Source organism: Chiloscyllium plagiosum, unplaced genomic scaffold, assembly GCF_037043375.1.
Source record: "Chiloscyllium plagiosum isolate Xiang-an unplaced genomic scaffold, Cpla_swu_hap1 HiC_scaffold_11, whole genome shotgun sequence".
In the NCBI taxonomy this organism is placed as follows: Eukaryota; Metazoa; Chordata; class Chondrichthyes; order Orectolobiformes; family Hemiscylliidae; genus Chiloscyllium; species Chiloscyllium plagiosum.
Window position 1 is genome coordinate 11251836 of NW_028270149.1, and position 19460 is coordinate 11271295.

A 19460-nucleotide genomic window follows, 5' to 3' on the forward strand; every position below is an offset into this window, starting at 1 on the left:
CCTCTACATGAAAAAGTTGCCCCTTAAGTCCATTTTAAATCTTACCCTCTCACCCTAAACCTATGCCAAATACGAAAGCTGACAATTCTGTGCAATAATGAGGGAATGCTGCATTGTCTACAGTGCTGATTTTCAGATGAAAGATTAAACCAAAGGTGTATTTGTTTTATGAGTTAGTTCGCAAGATCCCAACACATTGGCTTGAAGTGCGGGGGAGCTCCCCCTAGTGTCCTGTCAATATTTATTCCTTAACATTGTTAAAACGGATTATCACTTTCCTGTTTATGGGAGCATGCTGTGCACAAATTCTATCTGTTATGTTTCCTGCAATACAATAGTGATTGCAGTTCTAAAGCAAATTCATTAGCTATGAATTGTTATCGGACATCCTGAGTGGAAGGCAAGTTCTTTCTTGCTTCTTATTTTTCACATACATTTGTAAAACTACTAGCCTGCACTTCACCCAGGGACTTCTAAATTGTTTCTGGCATTACCGTGGTACAGTGATAAAGTATTTCTATAGATTTTTCTTGCAACTAGTTGCAATTGTCAGTTTTTCCCTCATTATTCCCATTACTTATCAATGTCTGCCATGAACAGTTTAAGGGTTCACAATTACAAAGATTCACAATTGAAGAAATTTCCCCTCGTCTTGTTCCGAAGAGGCACATCCTGACTAATGGTAAATGTGACCCCAGTTCTTTGCTTTCCAACCAGAATCAATATCACCATCCACCCTGATAAGATCTCTGAGAGTTTAACACTCTTCAATGAAATCACCTCTCAATCTCACAATCTCCAATGAGTAATGTCCCATTCCATTCTTCCCAAAGGGCAACTTGCTCATCCAGAATTGAAACACTTTCTCTCCTTACTTCTACTGAGATGGTGTATGATTGTGGGGTGGTCCAATGTGGAGTGTTTAAGAAGGTGAAAGCAGTGGATAGAAAGAAGACATTTCCTCCGGGGTAGGTGGTCTGCGTCAAAACCAGAAACCATAGTCTCGTGGTGACAGTAGGTCCATAACTTCATTGGTAGTTAATAACCGCTAATTGGTCTATTTACTATAGGTTACTTTCAGATTGCCAGCAAATAGAAAAAATATTTACAAGCTATAAATTAATATATCAGAATAAGATCAAATTAAGAACTAAGTACTTAAAATAGAGATGCCAGGCCAGGTGATGTGTTGTAACAGCGTGATGTGGGGGGTTGGTGGGACCCCATTGTGGACTAAAGGGTCTGTAGTACTCTATGTGATTCATAGTGACCACATCTTTAACAAATGTTGGTTTGCTTGAGCAACTCCAGCTCAGAGTTGATGAGTTGGAGTCTGAACTTTGAACACTGCAACACAACCGGGAGGGGGGAAGAGTTACCTAGATGCTGAGTTTCAGGAGGCAGTCAGACCCCCCACATTCACTACCTTGAAGTCACTCAGTGGTCAGGGACAGGAGGGTGTGACTATGAGGCAGATAGAGGGATCCAGGAGGCAGTGCTGAAGGGACCTTAGCCCTTGAGCTTGTCAAACAGGCTTGAGATTCTTGCTCCCCGTGTGGATGAGAATGGGGACTCAAGAAAGGGATGAGACAAGAGAAATATAGTTGCAATCCAGGATAGTACTGTCTTGGGAATAGCCACAGTTCTCTGGGGCCCACACCAAGAATCCCAATAGCAGGGATGCCTGCCTGGTATTTGGGTTCAGGATATCTCCTCTGGGCTGCACAGGAACTTGGAGTGGGAGGGGAAGTATCCAGTTGTCGTAGTCCACATGGGTACCAACATTACAGGTTCTGCTGAGGGAATATGAGCAGCTAGAGGCTAAAGTGAAAAGCAGAACCAAAAATGTCATTACCTGAGCTACAAGTGAATTAGCACAGGGTCAACAAGATTAAAGAGGGACAGGAGTTGCTCAAAGATTGATGTGGAAGAAACAGGTGTGGATTCATGAGATATTGGCACCGTACTGGGGAAGAGGGGAGCTGCCCTGAAGGGACAGGGTCGAACTGAATCATGCCAGGACCAGAGTCCTGGTGAATGGCAGAATTGGAGTTGTGGATAGGGCTGTAAATTAAATAGTGGGGGAGGGGGTTCATTTGTACGGAAAATTATGGAGAAATTTAGAATTGGGGGAGGGCTCAGCAGAAATGTTAAAGTATCAGAAAAATGAAAAGGACAGAGAGTATGATAAGGGTCAGGAGTCTACCTTTAGAGACAACAGTTAGGGGGAACAACATGAGAAGGAAGGCAGTCAATGCAGGGTGTTGTACTTTAATACACAAATTATATGATACAAGAAAAATTAGATTATAACACAGTTTGAAACTGGCAGGTGTTGTGGATGTTACATTATAGTCCAACTGGTTTGTTTGGAAGCACTAGTGTTTAGAGAGCTGCTTCTAATCACCTGATGAAGGAACGGCGCTCCGAAAGCTAGTGCTTCCAAATAAACCTGTTGGACTATAACCTGGTGTTGTGTGATCTTTAACCTTGTACACCCCAGTCCAACACCGGCACCTCCAAATGGTGGATATTAGAGACATGGCTGCAAGGGGATCAGGGCAGTGAACTAAATATCCAGGGAAACGCATCTCATCAAAAGGAAAGACAGAAAGGCAGAGGGGGGTGGAGGTTTGCCTTGTTAGAAATAAATAAAATTAAATCAATAGCAAGAAGTGACAGAGGGTTATAAGGTGCAGAATCTGTGTGGTTAGCATTGAGGAACTACAGAGCAATAAAGACCCTGATGGGAGTTGTGCACAGGCCTCCTAGCAGTAGGTTAAGATTTGGAAAACAAAATAAATCAGGAGATAGGAAAGGTATGTAAGAAAGGCACTATCACAATAATCATGGGGGACTGCAGCATGCAGGTGGACTGGGAAAATCAGGTTGATAGCAGGTCTCAAAAAACAAATTCATAGAATGTCTACAGAAATGGTTTTTTGGAGCAGCTTGGAGTAGACCCCACTAGGGAAGAGGCAATTGTGGATTTAGTGATGTGTACTATGATTAGGGGGCTTAAAGAGAAGTAACCCTGAGTGGGCAGTGACCAGAATATGGTGGAATTCATCCTGCAGTTTGAGAGGGAGAAGCTGGAATCAGATGTCACGGGATTACAATTGAGAAAACGTTTCTCCAAAGAGATGAGGGAGGAGCTGGCCAGAGTTGATTGGAAGGGGAGCCTAGCAGGGAAGACAGTGGGGCAGAAATGGCAGGGGTTTCTGGGGGCAATTCAGGAGGCACAGCAGAAATTCATCCCAAAGAAGTAGGGACACGCCAAGGGAAGGACAAGGCAACCGTGGCTGGTAGGGGAATTTGGGGACAGCATAAATGCAAAAGAAAAGGCATACAATGTGATGATGGTTAGTACGAAACCAGAGTCAGAGTCATAGAGTTACACAGCATAGAAACACATCCTTCGGTCCAACTCGTCCATGCTGACCAGATATCCTAAAATAATCTAGTCCCATTTACCAGCATTTGGTCCATATCCCTCTAAACCCTTCCTATTCATATACCCATCCAGATGCCTTTAGAATGGTGTAATTGTACCAGCCTCCACCACTTCCTCTGGCAGGATTGGGAAGCCTTAAAAAAACAGCAGAGGATAACTAAAAAAGCAATAAGAGTAAATCAGCTCGTAATGTAGGAAAAGATTGCAAGCGATTTTTTTAAGTATCTAAAAAGTAAGAGAGAGGCAACTGTAGATAATAATGAGGAACAAAGGACAAGCGAGGAACTGAATAGGTTCTTTGCATCAGTTTTCGCAGTGGAAGACACCAGCAGCATACAAATTCAATACAATCAGGGAGCTGACGTGAATGTAGTGGCCATCACTGAGGAGAAGATCCTGAGGGGGGCTGAAAGGTCAGAAGGTGGATAAATCACTCAGACCAGACAGACTACATCCGAGAGTTCTGAAGTAGATAGCTGAGGAAATTTGTGGTGAGCTTTCAGGGAAGCAGTGGAGTCAGGGAGGATGCCAGCGGACTGGAAATTAATTAATGTAACAGGCCTTTTTTGAGATGGAAGGAAGGCAGAAGACAGGAAAAACTAGGTCAGTTAGCTGCATAGGAGGCAGCTGGGTGGTTGGTCAGGTTTTGGAGTCCATTTTTAGGAATGGTTGCAGGGTACTTGGATGTGAACAGGCAAGTAGGGCTGAGCCAGGACAGCTTTATCAGTGGGAGGTTGTACCTGACAAATCTGTGAGAATTCTTTGAGGAGGTAATGAACAAGGAAAGCCAGTGAACATGATTTATTTGGATTTCTAGAAGGCATTTTACAAGGTGCTGCACAGGAGGCTGCCGGTGACTAGCGGAGTTCAGTTAGTTGCATTATACCTTAATGATCTGAATGAAGAAACAATGGGCAAAGAAGTGGCAGATGGAATACAATGTGGGAAAGTTTAGGGTTATGCACTATGGTGGGAAGAATAGAGGCATAGACAATTTTATGAACAGTGAAAGACTTGGGAAATCTGAAACATGAAAAGATTTGGGGGTCCTAGATCAGGATTCACTTAAATTTAACATGTAGTTTCAGTTGGTAGTTAGGAAGGCAAATGCAATGTTAATATTCATTTCAAGAGGGCAGAAATACAAGAGCACAGATGTAATGCTGAGGCTGTATGAGGATCAGGTCATACACCATTTGAAATACTGTGAGCAGTTTTGGGCCCTGTATCAAAGGAAGGATGTGCTGGCATTGAAGGAATCAATGATTCTGTGTAATGAAGATTTGGCACATGAGGAGTGGTTGAGAACCCTGGGTCTGTACTTGATGGAATTTGGAAGGCTGAGGGGAGATGAGGAAAGAATACTGAGAAGCCTGGGTAGTCTGGATGTGATGAAGATGTTTCCACCGGTGGGAGAGACTCAGACTTGACATAGCCTGATGTGAAGAGACGACCCTCTAAAACTAAGATAAGGAGGAATTTCTTCAATCGGACGGTGGTGAATCTGTGCAACTCATTGCCGCAGAAGGCTGTGGGTGTCAAATCATTAAGACTACTTAAGACAGAGACAAAAATCACACAATGCTCCGAAAACTAGTGCTTCCAAATAATCCTGTTGGACTATAAACTGGTGTTATGTGATTTTTAAGTATGTCCACCCCAATCCAACACCAGCTCCTCCACATTAAGACAGAGATAGCTAGGTCCTTGATTGGTTAGGGGATCAAGGGTTACAGGGAGAAGGCAGGAGAATGGGGTTGAAAACATATCAGCCATGATTTACAGCAGATAAGACTCAATGGGCCAAATGGCCTAATTCTGCTCCTGAACCTGATGGCCTTATGGTCTTTCATTGAATATCAAGCACCTGAGAGATGGGCCTTGGCATTCTACTCTCCAGAGCTGGCAGTCAGAACACCATTTCATGACATTCAGGGTTTCTGCAATGCAACAACTTCTTCCACTGAGATCAACAATGACTCCACAACATGAGTTTCCTACACTGGTCAGGTCTCGGGTTTTGTTGCAATACAGCCATACAGAGGGCACTGCTTAACCTTTGGATGCTTTGCTCTGGAAAACAATGAGAGTATGTGATAGATGATGTGGATCTGTGCAAGTTGCAACTTTGTAATGTTCAGGAAACTGGGAACATTCATCAGAAAGGAACATCACCTTCATTGCCCTACACTGCAGCAAGCCAGGCAGAATGTGTTTGGTAATCACTTTCAATGGAACTGAGTTGTGTGAGGTTTTATTTTTCACTGGCTGTAAATGTTTCCATGCCTCAGAAACCAGAATCTCATGTTCAATTCCAATGGCAAAAGCAGCTTACAGTTAGATCTTTCTTTTTTTTGCCTATTGTTTAATAAATATTGAGGTTACAAACTGAAGGAAGCCTCAGATACTCCATCATTCAATCATGGGGTGGCATGGTGGCTCAGTGGTTAGCATTGCTGCCTCACAGTGCCAGGGACCTGGGTTTGAATGCAGCCTCCGGCAACTATCTGTGTGGAGTTTGCACATTCTCCCTGTGTCTACATGGGTTTGCTCCAGTTTCCTCCCACAGTCCAAAGATGCGCAAGTTAAGTGAATTGGCCACGCCAAATTGTCCACAGTGTTCAGGGATATGTAGGTTAGGTGCATTAGTCATGAGTAAATGTAGGGGATTGGGTTGGGGTGGGTTACTTGGGAGGATTAGTGTGGACATGTTGGGCCGAAGGGCCTGTTTCCACACTGTAGGGATTCTATGGACAAAGCTTCATGCTTGTGTGGGCACTAGAGAAAGAGCAGCCCATTGAGGGAGGGAGTACCTCCAGTTGAACATGCTGGCCTTAACATTTTGGACAAATGATCTCTGGGCTGTTTATGATTACAGTGTCTTGGCATGCTGAAAGTCTGCTGCCCACATACAGGCACACACCCTCCTTTGCTTGAACTGGCACATGATTGGAATCACATGCAGGTTGAAGGCTGAGAGGAGACTTCTGGGGATGCCTGCGTACGATGGTTCCTCCTGGCACCACTCTGGCATCTGGAGTGAGGTCAAGATTCTTCATCCCCCATTCACCTTGCTGTGGTATTGAGCACCAATAGCATCACTGATGGAGTACCACATTGGCCTAAGTGGCATCTTCTGACAAGGTTGGTAGAATCTGGTGCCATGGTCTCCAGGCCCGAAAGAAAGGGAATGGACCTTTTGTCCACCATACCATCAGTTGGCAAATCAACGTGCCAATATGCCTTTGTCGCTCATTTCCAGAGCAATACACTGAAGACTGAAGCTGTGAAAACAGACTCCTGGCAGGGTTTGAGCTGGCACACAGCTGGGATTTAAATCTGGTGCCACAGTATAAAACCATATCATCTTGGCTGTAGTGAGCATATCCATTACAAGTGAGTACAAGATACTGTGAGAGTGATAGTGTCATAGGGGAATGGTGCATTCTTAAAAAAAAATTGAGCAGGACAAGAGTCCATTGGAATACCCACTCAGCTCCAAGTGAAAAAGTCTCCATGAAACCTCTCAAAATTGCCAATTTTGGGGAAAATTCAGTCCCATCTTTCAGAAGACAAACTAAAGGAAGACATTTACTGTCTCTTAAGGAGCAACGTGTGGAAAGAAACCTTTAGGCTATTGGAAGAAGGTGCCTGGTCGCCACCCTACCCTAACCAAGATTAACTAATTCGTAATCCTGTTGCCATTTATTGGATCTGATTGTGATTATATATAGATATATAGAAGATTAGTGAGCATGCTGATGAAAAGAATGGCTTTAGGATGTTCTTCAAATGTGGGAGATGGGAGTCAGATGTTGCAGTGAATTGTGAACCTGGGCAGAAATCAGTTAAAGAAAGTTTCATACACGTGGTTGGTTCGTAAATCACATGTGACTCTGATACAAACACAGAAAACACTGAGGAAACTCAGCAAGTCTGGCAACAAGTGTGGAGAGAGAAAGAAAGGTAATATCTCAAGTCCAGTATGACTCTTCTTTCTTCTTCTTCATGGTTAATTAACGGAGCACCTCAGCATCCTGTGAAACCAGGTAAATCATTATACACCAGTGATTTTACCTTTGTCTGAGAACCAGGTATAAAACTTCTCTTGTCCTTGCCCATGCAGAACCAGGTGTTGGATTTGTAGTTGTCTTTCCAAAGGAGTTAGAACGTTTTCACAGCAGGTTCTCCAAAAAGGTTAGATCGAAAACTAAATGTTCAGTCAAAGCTTCTGGACATTTCTGTTTTTGTCTTCCAGTGTTTGTTTATTTAATTTTTATTTACTTAATTTTTATGGCTCATTTTAAAGCTACACTAGGCACCATATGTAATCTCACAAATCTTCAGTGCACAGAAGTATCAAGGACGTTACAAATGCAATTTGTGCTGGATCACAGTAGGTCATCTTCATTCCTTGTGACAAGGTCAGTGCTACAGACTAGGCAGTGGGAGCTTCTGAAATAGCTGGTTTACCCAAGGTCAGGTTACTGTAAACTGTAATACATGCTATTGAGATCAATGTATTCTCACCTGGCTGAGTTCATTATTAGGAAATGTTTCCACAAGATGAAAATCCAACTCATTGGTAATCCTCACAGTCACATCTTAGAGATCTGAACTACATATCCTGGAAGCTGCCATGATGTTTATATTCTTTATAACTCCCAAGTTCCTACCTAATCCAAGATCTAAATATTCAACATGGATAGCTACTGGGAGATTAAATTATCATCTGCATCCATAGTGGATGATTCCTTTAAGGGGAGTCCCTAGTGAGTGAGTGAGAAGTGTTGAGGATAGCTTGGGAAGATGAGGAGAAAGCAGTAGACTGTGAGCATGGGTTGGAGGTGTGTGTAATAGAGGAGTTTGTTAAGTATGAGGTAACAGAAAGAGTGTGATGGTAATTACCCTTTTCTCATCTTCTCACGATGTTGCTGAATGTTCCTTTTCACCTGGGATGCCTCACTAAGCTGTACCATTATCTCCACCTGAGCTGGCTGAGTCTGGTACCACAGTGTCCTTGGACAGTCTGGAGGAAAGAACATTCCTCTGTCGGCCAACCGATTGTCCGAGATCTCCAGGTCCCAGTTGGGGAAAGGAAGTGGGAGCTTCTTCTTCTGTGCTACATCCTTAACATTGATGGTCAAGGTCAAAGACTGGCTTGCAACGGTTGAAGCATTGTGCAGCTGGGGTTTAAATACGGTGCCCATGGTGTGAATGGAAGGAGGTACCATCAGCAGTTAATGCTTTCATCTCTGCTGCTGGTAGAATGATTGAGAAGGGCACTGTGAAGTCCAGACAGATAAGTGATGAGATGAGCAGCGGAAGTTGCATGGGAATAGTCATCCTGGACAAGAAATCCTCCATGAAATTCCTCAAAAATAACATCGACAAAAAAATGGGAAAACTCAGCCCATCACCTCCTTATCATTTAACATAGGGCATAGAAGATAGGAGTAAAGTAGGCCAGTTAGCCACTCAGGCCTGTTCTGCCATTCAATCTGATCATGGCTGACCATCAAACTCCATAATCTGAACCCAGCCTCTCCCCACTATCCCTTGATCCTTAGCCACAAGAACTATATGTCTCACCTTCTTGAAAACAGATAATATTAGGGCAGAATGAATCCTAGTTCTGGACTCCCCCACCATCAGAACATTGTTCCTGCATGTAATCTGTCAGAATTTTATATATGTCTCCATGTGCTCCCCACCCCTCACCTCCATTCTTCTGAACTCCAGTGAAGACAATCCAAATTGACACAATCTCTCTTCATACATCAGTCCTATCATCCCAGGTGGCATGGTAACTCAGTGGTTAGCACTTCTGCCTCATAGCACCAGGGACTTGCATTGGATTGTACCCTCAGGCACCTGGCTGTGTGGGGTTTGCACAATCTCCTCGTGTCTGAGCAGGTTTCCTCACGCAATCTAAAGATCTGCAGGTTAGGTGGATTGGCCATGTTAAACTACCTGTAGGGTATGGGGATGTGCAGGTTAGCCATGGGAAATGCAGGGTTATAGGATAGTGGGGTGCTCTTTGACAGTTTGATGCGAACCTTTTGGACCAGATGGCCAGTTTCCACACTGTAGGGATTCTATGATCCCTGGAATCAACTTAGTAAACCTTTGCTGCACTCCTTGTATAGCAAGAACATCATTGCTCAGATAAGGAGACTGAAATTGCACTCAATGTCCTCTGTGTGGGTGTAGTCACACCAAAGCCCTATATGATTGCAGAATCCTCTAATTTCTTTACTGCCTGCTGCACCTACACTTTTACTTTCTGTGACTGGAGTATGAGGATACCCAGGTCTTGTTAAATTCCCACTCTCAATTTATAGCCATTCAAATAATAATCTGCCTTTCTATTTTTACTACTAAAGTTAACCTTACATTATACTGCATCTGCCATGTATCTGCCCACCACTGAACCTGTCCAAATCATGTGGCAACAGTTCTGCAACCTCTTCACAAATCACCCTTCCTCTCTTGGTTTCAATTCCATCAGTGATCTTCCCCTGAATGCTCTCCTCTCATTTCCCACACTTGCTACTCACTCAGACACTGCCAAATCTCTAAACTCCAGTTTTGCTCAAAAGTCTCGGATCTCTGAAAGTTAACTCTATTTCTCTCTTCAGATGTTGAGGGTTTCCAGAATTTTAGATTATTTTTGTTAGCTTTGTGCGTTCGCTATACTTTGTACTTTGCACCAGTGTTTTTTTTTTCTGTTACTCAAAATCCTTAACTTGTCAAGTTGGTTTGTTTTAAACCTGCTGTGCATGAAAATGATCAAAGGAGGCTGTTGTATCAAAACTGCTCATGAATGAGGAGCCATACAGAATAGCAAGAAGACTAAAACAATGGGAACTCAACTGTGAGAAAATTATGTGGTATTATCTGAAACTCTTTCATCTCTGCTGAGAATTGTCAAACAAATTATTTTTCAAGAAAAAGAAACATTTCACACAGAAGCAGAATTGAGTACAAGCAAGAGATATACATTTTATCCTCTGTTTTATCTACCTTAGCAACAGTCTGTATTCTATCCTACTCAATTTGACTCCTTTACACTTGCTGTCTGCTCTATTACCCTCGGCTGTGAACATAGAACATAGAACATTATAGCGCAGTACAGGCCCTTCGGCCCTCGATGTTGCACCGCCCTGTCATACTAATCTGAAGCCCATCCCACCTACACTATTCCATGTACGTCCATTTACCTGTCCAATGATGACTTAAATGCACTTAAACTTGGCGAATCTACTACCGATGCAGGTAAAGCATTCTATACCCTTACTACTCTCTGGGTAAAGAAACTACCTCTGACATCTGTCTTATACCTATCTCCCCTCACTTTAAAGTTGCGTCCTCTCGTGTTTGCTGCCCCCATACTTGGAAAAAGGCTCACCCTATTCACCCTATCTAATCCTCTGATTTTCTTGTATGTCTCTATTAAGTCACCTCTCAACCTTCTCTCTAACGAGAACAGCCTCAATGCCCTCAGCCTTTCCTCATAAGACATTCCTTCCATACCAGGCAACATCCTAGTAAATCTCTTCTGCACCCTTTCCAAAGCTTCCACATCCTTCTTATAATGCGGTGACCAGAACTGTACACAATACTCCAAGTGTGGCCGTACCAGAGCTTTGTACAGCTGCAGCATAACCTCCTGGCTCTGGAACTCAATCTCTCTATTAATAAAGGCCAAAACACTGTATGCCTTCTTAACAACCCTGTCAATCTGGGTGGCAACTTTCAGGGATCTGTGTACATGGACACTGAGATCTCTCTGCTCATCTGCACTCCCAAGAATCCTACCATTAGCCCAGTACTTTGCATTCCGATTACTTCGGCCTAAGTGTATCACCTCACACTTGTCCACATTAAACTCCATTTGCCACCTCTCAGCCCAGCTCTGCATCTTATCTATGTCTCTCTGCAACCTACTACATTCTTCGTCACTATCCACAACTCCACCGACCTTAGTGTCGTCCACAAATTTACTACCCACCCTTCTAAGCCCTCATCCAGGTCATTTATAAAAATGACGAACAGCAGTGGACCCAACACTGACCCTTGCGGTACACAGCTAGTAACTGGACACCAAGATGAACATGTTCCATCAACTACATCCCTCCATTTTCTTTCAGCAAGCCAATTACTGATCCAAACTGCTATGTCTCCCACAATCTCATTCCTCCACATTTTGTATAATAGCCTACTGTGGGGAACCTTATCAAATGCCTTGCTGAAATCCATATACACCACATCAACCGGTTTACTCTCATCTACCTGTTTGGTCACTTTGTTGAAAAACTCAATAAGATTCGTTAGGCACGACCTACCCTTCACAAAACCATGCTGACTATCCCTGATCAGATTATTCTTTTCTAGATGGTTATAAATCCTATCTCTTATAACCTTTTCCAACACTTTATCAACTACTGAAGTGAGACTCACTGGTCTGCAATTACCAGGGTTGTCTCTACTATCCTTTTTGAACAAGGGAACCACATTTACTATCCTCCAGTCCTCAGGCACTATTCCTGTAGACAATGATGGCTCGGCAAAGGCTCGGCAATCTCCTCCTTGCTTACCAGAGGATCATAGGATAGATCCCATCCGGCAGTATTTCTAAAACCTCTTCCTTGTGAACCTCAATCTCTTCTAGTCTAGATGCAAGTATCTCCGTATCTTCCTCACCAACATTTTCATTTTCTATAGTGAACACTATCAAAAATATGTATTTAGTGCTTCCCCTATCTCCTCTGACTCCAAACACAACTTCCCACTATTAGCCTTGATTGGCCCTAATTTAACTCTCGTCATTCTTTTATTCCTGACATATCTATGGAAAGCCTTAGGGTTAACCCTGATCCTATCCACCAACAACTTCTCATGTCAGGCTCTTCTGAGCTCTCTTTTTCGGTCTTTCCTGACTTCCTTGTAACGCACAAGCGCCCTAACTGAGTTTTCACATTTTGTCCTAACATAAGCCTTCTTCTTCTTCTTGACCAGGGATTCCACTTCCTTCGTAAACTACGGCTCACATGTTCTATATCTTTCTCCCTGTCTGACAGGTACATACTTACCTAGGGCACCCAGGAGCTTTACCTTCAATAAGCTCCACATTTTTAATGTGCTCATCCCCTGCAGTTTCCTTCCCCATTCTACGCTTCCTAAATCTTTCCTAATTGCATCGTAATTTCCCTTCCCCCAGCTGTAACTCTTGCTCGGTGGAGTACACCTATCCCTTTCCATCACTAAAGTAAACCTGACAGAATTGTGATCGCTGTCTCCAAAGTGCTCACCTACTTCCAAATCTAACACTTGGCCAGGCTTGTTACCCAGTACTAAATCTAAAGTGGCTTAAGACGTCTTAGATTCTGCAAACCTGACAGCACAACCCTTAAGAGATGTAGACAGTCTCCTCTATCTCCTATTACCTGTGGAATTATCTACCTTTAACTTGTTGCTGACCTCCTCAGGCAATCCCACCTCTGGATATTTGTGGTTTAAGCTCTCAGTGTCCAACTGAGTACTGTCTCAGCTTCTTGGTGTTCCCATTGCTGCAAGAAAACAAATTTATCAATAGCCTTCACTCTTTATTTGTGAAGATCACCGCTGTTGTTCATTCTGAGGTGAAACCATTCCATGGGAAGCCCCACAGACTCCAGTTTAATGGATCGCCATGCTCTAGATTTCCTGATTCCTTTGCATGTGCAATAGACATTCGCCAAAGAAAGCAATTGGAAAATTTTAATTCAGATCAGTCTGTCATGTTGTGTGCTTTCCCATCCACTAAACAATAAGATCATATAATGAATTTAACTCTAAAGTCAAAGACTTTTACATAAAATCCAAATTGGAATCTTCTTTTGTCATTGTCTTGATGCCATCTTATCTATTTTTGGGTGCTCCCTGATGTCTACTCCGCACCACAATGAGATTGACAGTTAAATGTAATTTTGTTCTTGTAAGGACTTTTAATGCCACTCAGATATTTTCTCCAGTCATTTCCTTTCTCATTTGATGCTTGAGGTACTATAAATATCATTAAGAATTTCAGACTGTACAAAATGTATTGTGTGTAGGCGTGGAAGCATGCTCTATAGGTCTCACTTGCACTACACAGCAAACAGAGCTGATCCATCTCGCACAGTAACATATTGAAAATGTGGCAACACTGGTAATCAAGACGCCTGGGCTAATGCATTAGTTATAAGATCTCAAATCCTACTGTGGTAGATTTGGCAATTGGAATTCCATCAACAAATTTAGAATGCTACAGGATTATCAAGAAGCCTCATTTGGTTCACTTACCCTTCAGGGTACAAACCTGTCGTCTTTACCCAATCCAGCCTATGTGTGACTCCATATCCACAGCAATGTGCTTGACTCTTAACCACCCTCTGAAATGTAATAACCAATCTGTTGTATCAAATTTCTACAGAACAAAATCTCTATAAGTACACCTACTACATAAGGTTATAGTGACTCAAGAGGGTAGCTTAACACCACCACTTCTTGAATGGAAAATAGGGATAGGCAATAAATGTCTGTGCTACTTACTTCCCAGGAATGATTTAAAAGTATATAAAATCATTTTACCATCTCACCTACACCATTTTCACTAGCTGCCAGTGGAATCAAGGCTAGATTCAGCAAGTACTCATCCTCGGGTTATTCAAAGAGTACCGTCATGGATCATTAAAGTGATTGTTATATATCTTTACAGCTTAGAGTTTTATAGATAGTGTCACAATACTGGTGAAATATGGACCATCAGTTTTCAACTTCCACCACCTGAATTAAATGCCCAAGACTTTCAGGGACAAATATGGTTTTATAAAAAAAGAAATAAGGATCTAAAATGCGTGCAATAATCTCCCTCTCACAGATTGAAGTAACTTCAGGAAACCAATGTGTGATAAACTAAATTATCTGAAAGTAACTCCAATTCAACCTTTAGACATTAAACCAATCAACTGAGCCAGGTGTCAAGTAACTCATATCTCCTGTTTGATTGACGCCTTTATGAGAAGTTGCACATATTGGATATAAAAGATTGCCTGCAATTTTCCAACTTGAAAAGTTAATTAAGTTGGACTCAGGAATAGACAAAAGAACCACATCACAGTAGCTGCTTGGAACAGCAGGAGAGAGAGAGAGAAAGAGAGCGGGAGAGAGGGAAAGAGAGAGAAAGAAAGGGGGAGAGAGAGAGAGAGAGAAAGGGGAAGAGAGAGAGAGAAAGAGAGCGGGAGAGAGGGAAAGAGAGAGAAAAGAAGACACAGAGAGAGGGAGAGAGAGAGAAAGGGGGAGAGAGAGGGAGAGGGAGAGAGAGAGAAAGAGAGGGTAGAGAAAGGGAGAGAGAAAAAGAGAGGGAGGGACAGAGAAGAGGGGAGAGAGAGAGAGGGAGAGAGAAATGAGGGGGGAGAGTGAGAGAGAGGAAGAGAAAGAGAAAGGGGGGTGGAGAGAGAGAGAGATAAGACATAGAGATTTTATAGAGTTTGCTACAGCTGGGGATAAACTAAACAGCCATGTACTTGAGTTCAACTATTCCAAATAAAAAGTTCTTAGACTGTCTAAACAGCATTTTCTTTATTTTCCTATTGTTACCTTTTTTTAAAAAAAATCTTTTTATCTGTTTTTGTTTTTGTGTTTGATGTCACATTTTATTATGTGTAAGGTTAGGAAGGAATAAAATTCCTCTGTTATTCACTGAAGAAAATGTTGAAATTGTCTTCTTCATTTTAGTTACTATGTTTTAACTGAACAATGACATAGCTGTGTGCTGCGAAAAAATTAAAAATATTAGCTGTGAGTATCAAAAGGTTTAAAATCAAAGGGGAGCAGATTAATTCTACCTCACCTGACCTTAATAACAGTTATTATATTATATTTATATTTATTCTGACCCAATTTGTTTCCAAATGAAAGATTTAATTTCAAGCTCTAGAGAATTTCAGGCTAACGCACACAATTGTGGACAGGGTGCTAAAGATATCATTGTTGATTAACCCATCATCATTGAATTTGGTATATTGGAAAATAGTGGTTCATACCTGCAGCATGGCAAAGCCTTCAATGTGCATTTTTAAAAATACTAGGATTAACAGAGTTGAAACCTGGCTAATCTGGGAGTTGTGCTTGCATTTATGCATTACACAAGCCTCCTCCCCATTATTTAATTGTATCACTGTAATGTTGGATTCCTATCTCCGTTTTGCAATTATCTAGGTTCTTCTTCAATGAATCCATGCTACTCATCTCAATTATTTAATGATGTGGAGGTTCCAGTGTTGGACTGGGGTGGACAAAGTCAGAAGTCGAAAAGTGTGGCACTGCAAAAGCACAGCTGGTCAGGCAGCATCCGAGGAGCAGGAGAATCGATATTTCAGGCATAAGCCCTTCATCAGAATGTCATATTTCAGATGAAGGGTTTATGCCCAAAACATTGATTCTCCTGCTCCTCAGATACTGCCTGGCTTGCAATGCTTTTTCAAAGCCACACTTTTCGACTCTGATCTCCAGCATCTGCAGTTCTCACTTTCTCCTGGACAAAGGAGAAAGTTGTTAGCAATGCTGCCTCAGCGCCAGGGACCCAGATTCGATTTCAGCCTCGGGCAACAGTCTGTGTGGATTTAGCACATTCTCCCCCTGAATGCGTGAGTTTCCTCCAGGTGCTCCGGTTTCCTCCCACAGTCCAAAGTTGTGCAGGTCAGGTAAATTGCCCATAGTGTTAGGTGCATTAGTCAAAGGGAAATGGGTCTGGGTAGCTTACTCTTTGGAGGGTCGGTGTGGACTTGGTGAGCCAAAGGGCCAGTTTCCCCGCTGTAGGGAATCTAATCTAACCTAATCTAATCAAAAGACAGAAGTTACACAACGCAGGTTATGGGAGCAGCATTTCAAAAGCTTCTGATTTCAAATAAACCAGTTGGCATGATGATTGGCACAGGTTTGGAGGGCCGAAGGGCCTGTCCCAGCGCTGTGCTTCTTTTACTCTTTTGAATATAACCTGATATCATGTGACTTCTGACCTCAATGACTTAATGCAGTAGAGGTCTACATTCTAACCACTGTCTGGACAAGGACGTTCTGTTGAATTTCCAATTGGATTTATTACTGACTATCCCATTTTAGGACACAATTTTCTCATCTCCCTCCACAAGTAGGCGAAGGATATCTGAGCACAAGGTTCTTTTTTCCAGCTCAGATCTATTGGAACCAGATGTCAATTAATTTCTGTTTATCTTGTTGTGCCTGACATTGTACTGCTCTATTATGTTGCAGCTCATGGTCCTCCCACTCAATATGCTCATCTTCATCCACAAAAGACTGCTACCACTCTTCCAAGCTGGACACAGGAGAGAAATAGGATGCAGGGCCTATCAACTCTGCCTGACCATTCAATAAGATTATGGACAATCTATTAATCCTCCCTCCACCTTCCTGCTTTTCCCTATTACCCTTGATTGCCGTACTGATTAAAAAATCTCTTCGCTTTAAATATATTTAGTGACCCAACCTCAGCAGTTGTCTATGGTAAAGAATTCAACAGATTCACAATGAACAAAGAGAAGTAATTCCTCTTTGTCTTCGTCTTAAATGTACAAGCTGTTATTCTGATGTGATGCCCTCAAGTCCTAGACTCTCCCACGGAGGGAAACAACATTTTGCCCATTCACTGAAGCAGTTTGTATCCCTCTGTAGACTCTTCCTTCCATCATTACCACCTACTTTTGTGTCATCCGCAAACTTACCCATAACACATTCAATCTCCTCGATCAAGTCACTAATATGTATTGTAAATAATTCTCGGCCCAGCATTGTTCCCTGTGGCACCTCAGTTACAAGTTGGCATCCTGAAAATGCCTCCCTTATCCCAACTCTGTCTTCTATTAGTCAGCCAATTCTCTATTGATGTTAATGTACAAATGTCAGATGTGAGAGGACAGCCTGATAGCAGACTAGATCCCTGGCTGATTTACATGCAGCTCCCTGACTCAATTACCAATAAAAATCAAACTAGTTTGCCTTGACCTGCACGACTCACTGTGGCCATATCACTGAACCATAAGGACATGGATCTATGAACCATGACTGCACCAAATAGCAACTTACCATATCCAAGCTCCTAGACGAACATCAGACAATGGTTTTTACTGAGTGTGATAGCACATCTTGACTGTACTCATGATTGCTCCCATTAGAATTTCAGACATAGTAAAGTACAGGTAAAGTTGTCGTAGTCTTACCAAACTATAGGTCTGCTTTCTTATGAGAGAAAGAGAGAGAGACAATTGTTGGTGGAGATTTAACCTGAGGGTCACCACATCTCAGTCAATAGAAGAGGTTGAGAAAGAGTCCTTCATGGCAATCTCAGCATGTGCTGTCTATGTTACTCTGCATTACAAACCAGCCATCCAGCCAACAGAGCTAACCAACCCCCAGGGGCTATTTGGTTGAAGTGTATGCCATTGCATGCCACAAAAAGCTACTAACATGTGCTGAAGGTGTAAGATTGACTTGACACTGTGCCACACAGTAGCATGTTCGCCCCACTGACTGCTCATCGCTGGGAAACATGTTAAACGTCTTGGCTTTTCTGTCTGTGTTAAGGTGCAAGACAATGCAGAATAACTGTAAACCTGTAATTTCTGGATGAAACAGCAATATGATGAAAGGCATTGCAAGGCAGAGATGCTGTCAACCTCTAAGCAGGTACAAGGTGAGTAAGCACTAAGAAAGCAAGCACAGAACTCAGAAATGCACACGGTTCTGATTCAGGAGAGGTGTGGAATATGACCTGGTGCCAGCATCACAATGCAAGTGTCTGTAGGCTTCGAGGTGCAGTATTCAAGTGCTAAACTGTGCAAGGCATTAGTCAGAGCAATTGCCTGGTACCTGTAGCTTGCCAGTATCTTTTGCCTGAGCATCCATCTGAACCAATAATTCCCAATATCTCAGCATATATCTCATGGGCAGTAACTGTCTGAACGTTTGCCTCACGGAGGTTGGCACTGACAAAATACTAGCAAAGCACCAGAATATCATCATGGCAAGCATCAAACCCAGAGATGCATTCAGTTCTGATTCAGGAGACGTTGTGAAATGTTACATTCCTGATGAAGGGGTTATGCCTGAAACATTGACTCTCCTGATCCTCGGATGCTTCCTGACCAGCTATGCTTTTCCAGCACCACATTCGTTGACTCAATATGAACTATCAAAATCTTCCCCCCCTCCACCACTCTACACTCCACCAACTCCCTCCCCAATTATTGCCTAAATGCTGCCCCCTCCACACTTCACTTCAGCTCTAGTGAAGAGTCATCTAGTCTCAAAACGTTAGCATGCTCTCTCTCCATGGATGCTGCCTGACCTACTGTGATCTCCAGCATTTGTTGTTTTCAGTACAGATTCCAGCATCTGCTGTAACTTGCTCCAACCTGCACAGTAATGTGATGAGATTAGGTAAAAAAATGGGATGGAAATAGACCACTTATGAGCCCTGTTCCCATCCAACCCTCGAAACCTTCTGTGAAAAATCTGACCTTTCTTTCTCAATGTCGAGAATCTCAGATTTTTATTCTTGCCATATTCTCCCAAATGTCTTGCTATTGCTGCACTTTTCAGAAGCTCCATTCTTTGTTTTGATCTTTCTAACTTTCTTCTAGGTTTTTTAAAGATCTTTGCTTCTTTCTTTCTTCTTTAGTGTAACAAACTTATGTTCAGTTATTAAAAATCACATGTAGCTTCTGCGAATATGTTTGAATGACTAATCACCCATAATATCTAACAAAAACTAACAAATATGACTTTTCTTAACAAATATGACTTATCAAGCCACATTTCATTCTGGTATCTGACTTCTGCATCAGCTGGGTTGGGAGGGTATCTCAAAAGCTTTACCTTCGAACTCCTAATGTTCAGTGGATGAATATTTGTTGCTCGTGATTTTTCAGAGATAAAGAAAATGATTTGTCAAGGAAGTAATTCC